Genomic DNA, 11,407 nt, shown 5'->3' with positions numbered 1-11,407 from the left:
AGAATATCAAGGGGGCTGGGGAGGTGCTTCTCTATTGATCATTACAAACATCAGATTGAGTCTTTTCCTCTACCTTCATTTTCCTTACTGAAAGAGGCTCTTCTGGAAGAAACGTCCAACTTAGGGTCTGTCTGAAGCTTACCAGGCAAAGTGACTATAGTAAACCTTCTGCTGTGTGTGTGTGTGTGTGTGTGTGTGTGTGTGTGTGTGTGTAGGGATTGAGACAGACATTCACTGCTAATAGTGTTGAATGAAATCAATGAAACATTTGTATCAAAGGGAGAAATTTTAAGTAAGTTCCAAGGAGGGGCTGGGGAGATAGCTCAACGGTCTAAGCACCTGCCTGGTAAGCACAAGGACCTGGGTTAAATCCCTACTACCACATGCTGTGCTGGCCCCAGAATGCTGGGCCCGCTGGTCAGCCACCAAAATGGGGTGTAGTGGCGCACACCTGTAATCCCAGCTCTGGGGAGAGTGAAAATAGGAGGATCAATATGAGTCTGAACTATATAGCAAGACCTTATATCCAATAAACAAATAAATAATTTTTAAAAAAAGAAAATTCCAAGGAGGACTTCACCAGGGCAAGAGGATGGGAAGGTTGGGCAATAAAATCTAGGGCTCAGGGAGTAGGGAGGTACCTCAAGCACAACTGGTTTATCCTTTTGTTTCCCCAAGAATCTCTGGGCTTCCCGCACCTATTTATGTTAATCCCGATGGGCATTTTACAACTCTGCCATAGTACAATGAATTATAATCACAATGACAACTACTATAATAATAACAACCCTGTTTACATAATGATTTCGATCCATGAATCACTTGGAGCTTATTAGACGTATGGAATCTCAGGGTCCTGAGCCTGAATCTGAATCTTCAGCTGATATGACATACAGTACAGGGTAAGAAGCTGCAGGTTGATGAGTACATGGACAACCGCTTTGAGAACTTGATCAGAGAGCTGAAGCTTCTGAATTATCTGTTCATATTGGGTGTTTTATCATTTCTCACCAGGGACTCTATATCCTAAATTCCAAAGGGCCTGTGAGTTTGTTTCAGGGGCATCAAGAAAGTAAGGAGTACAGAAATGTGTCTTAATTCGTAAGCAGTCTGGGGGGTGGGCACAGGTGATAGTAAGTAGAAAAGAGAGATGGGCATGCTCTTAACTGGGGCCTACTGGAAAATCAAAATGTTTCCCAACATCTATTCTTTAGTAATATTTGATGTGATCTGGTTATCAGTTTGACACAGATTGTTAAAGCTCAGCACTAGGAAAGCCAAGGGCTATGGAATGAAACCAGGCTGCTGGCCTTAAAGATAACAAGTGCCTTAGCTGTAAAGTTTAACTGGATACTTAAACGTTCTATGCTGTGAAGCAATCCTTCAACCTGGGCTTGTGCTCCTCTGAAGATGTCATTACATCACAAAGTATCTATTTTTATTCACAGTTGATCAGTACTATTGGAAAGTTACTTTCTTGTACTGAGCTGAACTAGGTCTCTTTGCAGTTTCTAGCCATTCACAGGTTCTAGCTGAGTCTCTTGGGCACCCCTTAGGCCCACGTGCTCTCACTACCTTGTAACATCCTTCAGAGGTATAGAAATGATATTGGCCCCAGCTTCTTCAACTCTTTCTTATGGCACCCGTATGTGCTATTAGAGGAAAGTTTCTAAGAGCAGCACTGTAACGGAGGTATCCAGAGACTCCTAGAGTTGTTCAAGTCTGCACTCAGAGAAAGAACATTAGAACTGATGTCTTTTACCTACCACACTCAGGTACATGTTTTCAACCACCCCATAGATAATCTTCATAAGGTGCTGATATGCATTGCTGTGAGGAAGTTCACTAGAGCTTGGAAATGGAGGTGACCAAAGCCTCCAGAGATCTCCGTCCCATTTATTGGAACCCAGGGCAGGATTAAATTACAAGGGGGCAGAAAGAAAAACCAAGAGGCAACTTAATCCAGTGGCTGAAGGTAGGGCTTCAAGTGCCTGTCCAGAATCCCCCCCACCTTAAAATCTCAGGCCTCTAGTCAAATGAATGATGATCTTTTGTTTATTTGGAAACTTGTAAAAAATAAAACTGATGTGTCCCACTAGAGGCAAAACAAGGAGGTTTTAAAGTTAGCCTTTGATGCAGTACTGCTTCCTAAGATGCTTTTTTTAAAACCAATTTCTCTTGAACACTTTACCCTCTTTTAATAACCAGTACAATCTCTACTTAGGGAGGGCCTAGCAGCAATTTTATATCTCTCTCCCCACCACTCACCCTGGCTGTCTTCATCAATCGGGGACCCTGGTTAGACCAGCTAGGAAGGGGTGCAGTCTTATTTTTGCCACTCATTAAGTTTAGATCCCCTTTCTCCTCCTGGGTTGGTCGCAAGACTATGGTTTTCACTTCCTGGGTGATTTTCATGAATCTGCTTAAATAGTTCACTACCTAACCTGCTTTTCATAAGCTGTACTTTCAGTGGCCCTGGGCCCCCAACTATGGGAATGATAAAAATATCAATACTAATAACTGATATTACTTAAACACTGAGTGTCTGTTATGTTTGAATCACTTTACATATATCAACTCTGTGTGTGTATATTTGTGATACTGAGGGTATTGAACCCAGAGGCACTCTATCACTGAGCTACATTCCCGTCTTTAATTTTTGTTTGTTTTGAGATAATCTCGTTTAGTTGCTTAGGTGGGATTTGAACTTGTTGCTCTCCTGTCTCAGCCTCCCTGAGGGCTGGGACTATAGACCATGCACTACCTTGCCCAGCTTATATAAATTTAATTCTCCCAAGAACCTTATGAAGTGGGTACCATATAGTATTAGCCTGCTTTCCAGACAAGGAAATTGAGACATGCAACTCATCTACCAAAGGTTTCACAGGTAACATATAGTGGTATCTAGAATATGGCTCTGAAGGAGGCAGGCTGAGCCACTGTCATGCTAGAAGTAAAATTTCTCCACTAGAGTCAACAGACTAACAGCATCAGAGTCATGTGGAGAGCTTATTTTAAATATTCTAGCTCTTGTGGAAAACTGTTCCCTTCATGTTGTTTCTTTTAAAACTCTTTTTTAAAAATATATTTTAGTACAGGGTCTACAGGGTCTCACTGCACACATTGGACTCATAGAGATTCTCCTGTGTTCAGCCTCCCAAGCACTGGGATTACAGGAGCGCCACCATGCCCAGTCTGTTGCCTTCTCAGCGTGCCCTGGGGGCGGGGCCGGCAGGGCCCACTGGGGATCCTCCATGTTGTTTCTGATTAGTTGGACCCAGCTTCCCTTCATTCTCTGAGGTCTGTCTGGATCTCAGCTACCAGTCTGTGTCTCAAATGCAAGGCTTATCAGAATCACCTTTAGAGCTGGTGAAAAATGTGGGCACTGGAGTTCCACTTCAGAAAGTTCAATTCAGTAAGCCTAAGGTGGAATCCAGAAATGAACAAATGTCACCATTTTAATTGTGATAATCACTGAGCAATCCTCACTGAAGATTTACTCCAGTCTTTGTTACCAACTCCTGACCTCCTCTTTGCTCAGCCAAAGTCTGTAATCATCTATTCTATTTAATGTTTACTCTCCCTGCTCCCATTGCATGAACCTTACTTCTTTTCAGATCTTAGAAGGTGCCTTTTTGTTGAACAAAACTGAACATATATAATTTTTGGACGGTATTAGGGATTGAATCAGGAACCTTTATACTGAACTACATCCACAACCACTTTTTAACTTTTTGTTTATTTTGAGCAAAGATCTCACTAAGTTGCAAGTTGTCCAGGATGGGCTTGAACTTGTGACCCTCTTGCCTCAGCCTCCCAGACTTCTGGGATTACAGGTATGTACCATAATACCCAGTTTGTATGTGGATTCTTGATCCCTCACTTTCTGGTCTCCTTCGAGAAGATCAAGCATATTCTCCTTCCTCTTCTCTCTGATTTAATTTAAACTATAAAGGCAGTCAACCCTGCCTACAACAGAACAACAAAAATGAGCTTTCCACTTTTCTGTATTAAGTTCTGCTCTCTCTTTTCATTCTGTATAAACTTAAAAAAAATTGTTTATAATTTCCTTAGGCAATTACCTAAACAATTTGTCCACTGGCTTCCTTATCTATAAAATGTGGATTCTAACTGTACCTATTCCATTGGATGAGAGAGAATTAAATTTATTAATATATATGCCGTGCTTAAGTGTGTGGCATTTAATAAGTATTCGCTATATTAATAATTAGACACATTTATGGTAGTCACTATTATTACTATTATTCACAGTATCCAACAATGCAGTCTTAGTCACTCTCCAGGAATTCTGTGACATTCAACTCTGATGTCTCCTTTTTCTGTTTTTAATATTACTTAGTGACATGTAACACTCATGTAGAAAAGTCACCATTTTATAATCCAATTTCACAAGTTTTTGCAAATTTACTACTGGTGCTCAGATCAAGAAATCAAACATTTAGGATTATCCCAGAAACACCCATGCAGTGCCCATCCCCAAGGCTCCCTTAGTAAAAATTTATTTTTTTCTTTTTAAATTTTTTTTAAATTTTATTAATTTTATTGAGAAACAGCAATGAGACAGTTTCAAAACAGTAGGACAGTTACAATAATTAATACATTGCATATTGTTGTCTTAGTGATTATTTATTGTACAAGATGCAGAAGTGAAATTCTGTCCATAAACACTATTAGAACAAATCTCTATTCATTGAATTAAGAGAAAGTAGCTTGTATATCTATCCTAACTATTTTGCGTATACAGATACAAAATAGTTGTTCATTTTTATCTCTCTTTTTAAAATAGTTTTGTCAGAGATGGGTATTCCATTGTCATTTAAATACTGTAGGTGCATGAATTCAGCAAAATGTCCCAATATAGTCCAATAGTCCATAATAGTAGTGGGTTTTCCATAAGACTGTCAATGTCCGAAGTTGTTGACTTGAGGATTTTACAGCTCATCATATTTATATGGCTTTACTTTTTATACTTCGTTTTCATACTTTTCTGCTGGATGGTTAAGACCAAGATAAAGCAGGACCTATGCAACAAGAGTTGTAGCTTTTGGATCTGATAAGGTCAGTCAAATCCCCTCATGTTTTATCCTGAGACCCTGTACCTCAGATTGTAGATCCTTTGTCAGTGTCAGCCATGTGGATGAGTCATGGCCATTGCTTGGCCAATGTGCTCTCTGTGAAAGCCTGAGAGAATGTTTTCTCTCCATGTGACTCTCCTTAGGCACACTCTACATCATCAATCACTTTAAAAATTTATTTTAATTTTTTTTTAAATGTGGAACACTTCATGAATTTGCATGTCATCCTTGTGCAGGGGCCATGCTAATCTTCTCGTATCATTCCAATTTTAGTATATGTGCTGCCAAAGTGAGCACTAAAAACTTATTTTTAACATAGCTTTTATATAATACCTAAAATTTAGAAGGCTGCAATCTTACAGTAGATTATCTATTTTACAGGTTACTTTAAAGTTTTGTCTTTTTTTTTTGGTGGAACCAGGGATTGACCTCAGGCCCTTGTGCTTGCCAGGGAAGCGCTAATTCCACTGAGCCATCTCCCCGGCCTAAAGTTTTGTTTTTCTAATAAGCTCTTAAAATATGAAGCTATTTTTAGAAAAGTATCAAAGTTTTAAAGTTTTGAATTAATTTTATCAATTTTCAGTGTTTGAAGGGAGGTTTTAACTTTTCATTGAGCTAGTTGTTGTTTATAAAGTAGCATACTATATGTTGCAGTGTTGGAAATTTTAATACTTAAAACAAGCCTAGTTGGGGAAATCTTTATTGAAAAAATCAGAACTGATTATTTTCTATTTTAAAAAATGAATGTATTACATATTTTAAGTGATTTTTTTCTTAAAGCTACTGTCTGAAGAAAAATACTCAAAAAAAGTTCAATCATTCTCTTATGCTATCTATGAATTGTTATACTGATTTTTTTATTAAAATAAGTGTAAAGGGGCCGGGGAGATGGCTCAGTGGAATAAGCATTTGCCTGGCAAGCGCAGTGGCCTGAGTTCAATCCCCGGTTCCACCAAAAAAAAAAAAAAAAAAAAAAAAAAAAAAAAAAAAAAAAAGAAAAGAAAAGAAAAAGAAAAAGAAAAAATAAATAAGTGTAAGGAAAATGTAATATATGTTCCATGCTGATAATCTAGAGAAATTAAATTCACTGATTATTCCACTAGAGGGAATAATCCCTGTTAATATTTGATTTCTATTCTTATGAGTCTTACTCTATGCAAAAAGAACTGTAAGAGTTGCTTCTTGCCTAGCCCTCGGGAGATTTCCTTCCTGTCTTCAGAGATCAGGGAAGGGATTATAGAAGTATCTCTTTACCCATGGTTTCAATTTCTAGGGTTTCAGTTACCTATGGTCAACCCAGATGTGAAAATATTACATTTTTTAAATCCAGAAATAATTCACAAGTTTTAAATAACTTTTATTGTAGCATATGGTTAAAATTGCTCTACTGTTTTATTAGTTATTATTGTTGATATCTTACCATGCTTAATTTGTAAGTTCAACTTTCTCATAGGTACACAAGTATTTGAGAAATACAGCATAGAGTTCAGGCACCCACCAGAAGTCTTTCTTTCTCTCTGAATAATGGGGGACTATGGGAAATCAAAGAAAGAAGTTTGGGGCCAGGGAGATGGCTCAGTAGAATAAGTGCTTCCCTGGCAAGTGCAAGGACGTGAGTTCAATCCTCAGTTCCAAAAAAAAAAAAATGTTAGAAGTTTGACCGGACTCTAAGTAAAAAACAAACACAAAGGGGGCTGGTGAGATGGCTCAGTGGTCTAAAGCGCCTACTTAGAACAAGCTTAGCAAAGCACAGGGACCGCGGTTCAATCCCCCAGCACCACGTGGCAGCCAGCCCCGCCCCTGGTGGGCTGAGCTGGCCACACACACACACACACACACACACACAAATAAATAAATAAATAAAATAAAAAAAAACACAAAACAGCAATATAAAGTTATTGAATTGCAAAGCTGCTGCTATAATTTCATATTGTTAGGATTAAATGGCTCTGTTTTAGACTGAGTGTAGTGGACCTCAGTTCTGTGCACAAAATAGAGGCTAAAGAAAAGACCTCTTCTGTGTAAGGATGCAAAATTCAAAATCCATAAGTGGTGTCAATTCTGTTAAAAAATGATATTTTTATTTTAAAGAGGAAAAAATAAAAATAACAATAAAATAGAATTTCAAAACTGGTTAGTGGGAGAGTTATGATAATTAATGCATTGTGTTTTGCTGTCTTCAAAGTAGTTATACAGAGTATAAGATGTAGGCATGATATCTTGTCCAAACAATATTAGCACAAACCTTTCTTTCCAATGAACTAAGAAAAACCAGGTATATAACTATCTTAACTATTTTGTGTATAAATGTACATTTTTCTTTTTCCCTACCTCCTTTTTCCCTTTTTCCCATCAACTTTTCTTTTGAAAAGTTTCTTCTTACTTCACTGTATCTATTGTACATTTTAGACTTTATTTACTCTCAGTTTTTCATTCTAATGAGACAATATAATGTTTACATATATGAGACTGATGTGTTTTACTTATGAGTATGGTTTTGAGTTGCATCTATTTACCTGTAAAAATCTCCAGTTTACCCTCTATAGCTGAGTAGTACTCAGTTATATAAAAATACCACATCTCTTTTATCCATTCTTTGGTTGATGGGTATTTGGGTTGTTTAACAAGATCTAGCTATTACAAATTGTACTGCTATAAACGTGAGTGCACATATGTCACTGTGGTATGATGTTCTTAATTTTTCTGGAAATATACCAAGAAGGAGAATAGGATATCTAATCTTAGTTTATTGAGGAATCTCCAAACTGATTTCCACATTTGTTGAACCAATCTACACTCCTACCAATAGCAGTAAAGGATTCCTTTTTCCCCACAGCTCTGACAGCTGTTGTTATTGGTTGATTTTTTGATGATAGCTATTCTTTCTGGGGTGAGATGGAATCTCACTGTTGTTTTAAATTGCATTTCTTGAATGATGTTGAATATTTTAGTTTTGTCATTCATATTTCTTCCTCTGAAAAGTGTATATGCATCTCAGATGCCTATTTTTGGATTGGGTCTTTGAATTTGAGGTGCCTGATTCTTTTTCAATTCTTTATATGCTCTACATAGAAGTCCTTTGTCTGAGGGAAAACTGGCTATAATTTTGTCCCACTTTATGTGAGTTGTCTTTTCACTCTGTTGGTGATTTTTTTTTGTTGTACAAAAGCTTTTTAATAAGGCACAGCATAGTGTTCAATCTTGCTTCTTGATCCATTCTGCCAGCATATTTCTTTTGATTGGTGAGTTGAGACCATTTACATTGATGGTTATAACTTACATGTATTGGCTTTTCTTTTTCCTGTTTTCCTGTTGTTTGTTCCCTGTCTTTCTCCTCTTTAATTGCTTGCCCTCCCTGGGGGCTTCTTTCTTTTGGTGTGCATGTGTATGTGGTCTACATTATCTCTTTTGAGTATATCCTTCAGAGCATTGTGTAAGGCTGGCTTGGTGATCATAAATTTCTTCAGTTGTTCTTCGTCATGGAAATATCTTATTTCTCCATCAACTTTGAAAGATAGTTTTGTGTGGTACATCAATCTGAGTTGTAGATTGTTTTCCTTTTGAGCCTGAAATGTCTTACTCCAAGCTCTCCTTGATTTAAGAGTTTGTGTTGAGAAGTCTTCTGGGATTCTGATGGGTTTTCCTTTATAAGTGATATGTTTGTTTTATCTAACTGCTTTTAACCTTTTGTTCTTGTGTTGGATTCCTGGAATTTTGACTATTATAGCCTTGGTATAGATTTATTCATGGGTATTTGGAGTTCTATATGTTTAATCTATTTGTATATCAAATTCTGTATTTATGTTTGGGAAGTTTTGTGTCACTACTTCTGTGAAGAGGTTTTTAATGGCTTTTGCACTGTCTCCAGCTTTCTCACTGATTCCAAACAATCTTCTGTTTGTTCTTTCTTGCTTCATCCTGGATTGATTGATAACTGTTGGATTGATTTTCACTATGTCTTGCTATTTTAAAGATATCTTTCTTTTCCTCATCACTAATTGTCTTGTCTTCTAGATCTGGTATTTTATTCTCGTCTCCATTGAATCTGTTGTGTACACTTTGAATGGAATTTTTAAGCTCTTGCATTTTTGGATCTATTCCATTGATGTCTTCTCTCTCTCTCTCTCTCTCTCTCTCTCTCTCTCTCTCTCTCTCTCTCTCTCTTTGGTGTAAGCAGGGATTGAACTCAGGCCCTTGCGCTTGCCAGAGAAGCACTTAGTCCACTGAGCCATCTCCCCGACTCCAATCATTTCTTGTCTATGTTTGGCATTCATGATTTTCATTGTTTTCCTGAGCCCCTCTATTTGTTTATCTGTGTCTGCTTTAATTTCTTTTATTTTGACAATCTTTTTTTTGCACCTTAGAGATTATTTTTCTATGGCTTCTTGCACTTATTTTTTCACCTTTGCTTCTATAATTTCAGAGTTCTAGTTATTGGCTTCTGATTTCCTCTATCTCCTTTCACTCTAAACTTGTCTTGGGTTGGGATAGGCATTTGGGATTGCATTTTACTTCTTTATCTTATCATTTTCTATTTTCTACTTTATTTTATTTCCTTGTGTTGATACTTGTAAATTTCTTATGTTAGATAGACTTATCACTGATGTTGAGGCTTTCCTAGGAGTTGTTTGTACCTCCAGATGTCTTCTAGATGTACATGGTTCTTGGTCTTTATTTCTATGATAAGAGTCTAGCTTCTTGACATATTAAGACTAAGGAGTTGCTATCTATTTGGCTTAAGGCCCATTCCTTTGGTACTGTACTATGATGATGGCTATGACCCCTCACAACCACAATGTTGTCATAGAGGAGAGAAAAACTGGTTATAGCATGTTTGACATCCTGGTTAATGTAGTTCAGCTGAAAATAACAGTAGACTCAAGTAAAGCCTGGCTACTGAAAAACTGAGTAACTATTTGCCTGATACCTATAACTATAGGAAGAAGGGCTACAGAAATATAATGTAATGTAACATATACAGGAACTTGTATGCCATGATTTTACACTTAGTAGAATGATTTTACCCTATTGGGTATGTGTGTTGGGGGGGGGTCAAAAGGATAGGGTGTAGGATTGAGAGATGAATGAGGTTAAATATAGTAGGAGCAAGGTTGCAGGGCACAGAATGATTATCTAGGATTTGGTTAATTGTGAAACTTTTCAGAGACACTCCAGCTGAAAGGTGGCATATGCTTCTCTTTCAGTTCATATCATAAGTAGACAAATTGATAAAATAAAGAGGATATTAACAAAATTAAAAAGGATTAATGAGTCATTGTGTTATGGAATTTGTTGTCCAGTCTAATGTGACAACAAGGCAATAATTCTTGTTTTTCTGTGACATATTTTTCAAGAGAATGTGCATAGAGATATATTACATGCACTGCTGCTGCCAACCAACACCATACTTGCAGAACTGTTCAAGTCTTTGAGTGATTACATATTAGGAAAACTGAACTGGTCAGTGGTGTAAGTAAATGCACTTATAGAGCAGATTCTATGAATGGCAGGGTTTCTGGCTTCTCTATTATACTTAGATCAAAAAGCTTCCTTCTAAATGTGAATCTAGGGCGGGCCAAATAGTTCAGCTGATTAAAGCACCTACAAGCAGGTGCAGGGGCCAGGAGTTCAATCCGCGGGCCTGCTGTGCCAGCCCCGCCCCTGGGGCACGCTGAGACGGCAGTTGAGACTGGGTGTGATGGCACGGGCCTGTAATCCCAGCTTGTGGGAGGCTGTAAACAGGAGAATCACTGTTAGTCCCATATAGTAGTGAGACCTTGAACACCCTGTAGACTCTTCCCTTAAATACAAAAAAAAAAAAAAAAAGTGAATTCACAAACTGTGTCACTCATAAAGAAATGCTGGCTAGCCAAAAATATTGGCTGAACTTAAAATGTTTGTGTCTATCATTAAAGTTTGCACAGCTCAGAGAGGAGAGGAACACTGAGCACATATACCTTCTCTTGTGAGATGGCCTTAAGTATTATCTGCTCCTTTCTATAGAACAGCAGAAACACACAGTACAGTTGTCCAAACCATCCTGCTTACATACATAAATAAATCTCTACTCCACTCCTTCTCCTGTCCTTCTCCTCAAACCAGTAACTCTTTGCTTTGAATAAGTTCATTCACCTTGTCCAGTATCTATTGTACCCTCCAGATTCCATTTTTCTCTTTCAGATTCTCACATTAAGGAAAGAATATGGTGTTTGTACATGCCAGTCGGATTTATTTCACTTAAGAGTATATTCTCTAGTTGCATCCATTTACTGACAAAAGATTCAAATTTATCCTGTTTTGTAGCTGAATAC

General features: G+C 37.5%; 1 non-coding gene across 1 annotated transcript; it reads right to left on the bottom strand.

The window, feature by feature from the left end:
• Positions 1 to 5,287: 5,287 nt before the first annotated feature.
• LOC111814533 lies at positions 5,288 to 5,393 on the bottom strand. Its single transcript, XR_002819499.1, has one exon. It is a non-coding gene; the product is annotated as a U6 spliceosomal RNA (small nuclear RNA).
• Positions 5,394 to 11,407: the final 6,014 nt, after the last annotated feature.

The sequence above is a fragment of the Octodon degus genome, unplaced genomic scaffold (genome assembly GCF_000260255.1).
Source record: "Octodon degus isolate 3935 unplaced genomic scaffold, OctDeg1.0 scaffold00347, whole genome shotgun sequence".
NCBI lineage: Eukaryota > Metazoa > Chordata > Mammalia > Rodentia > Octodontidae > Octodon > Octodon degus.
This window is presented reverse-complemented; position numbering and strand designations above follow the sequence as displayed.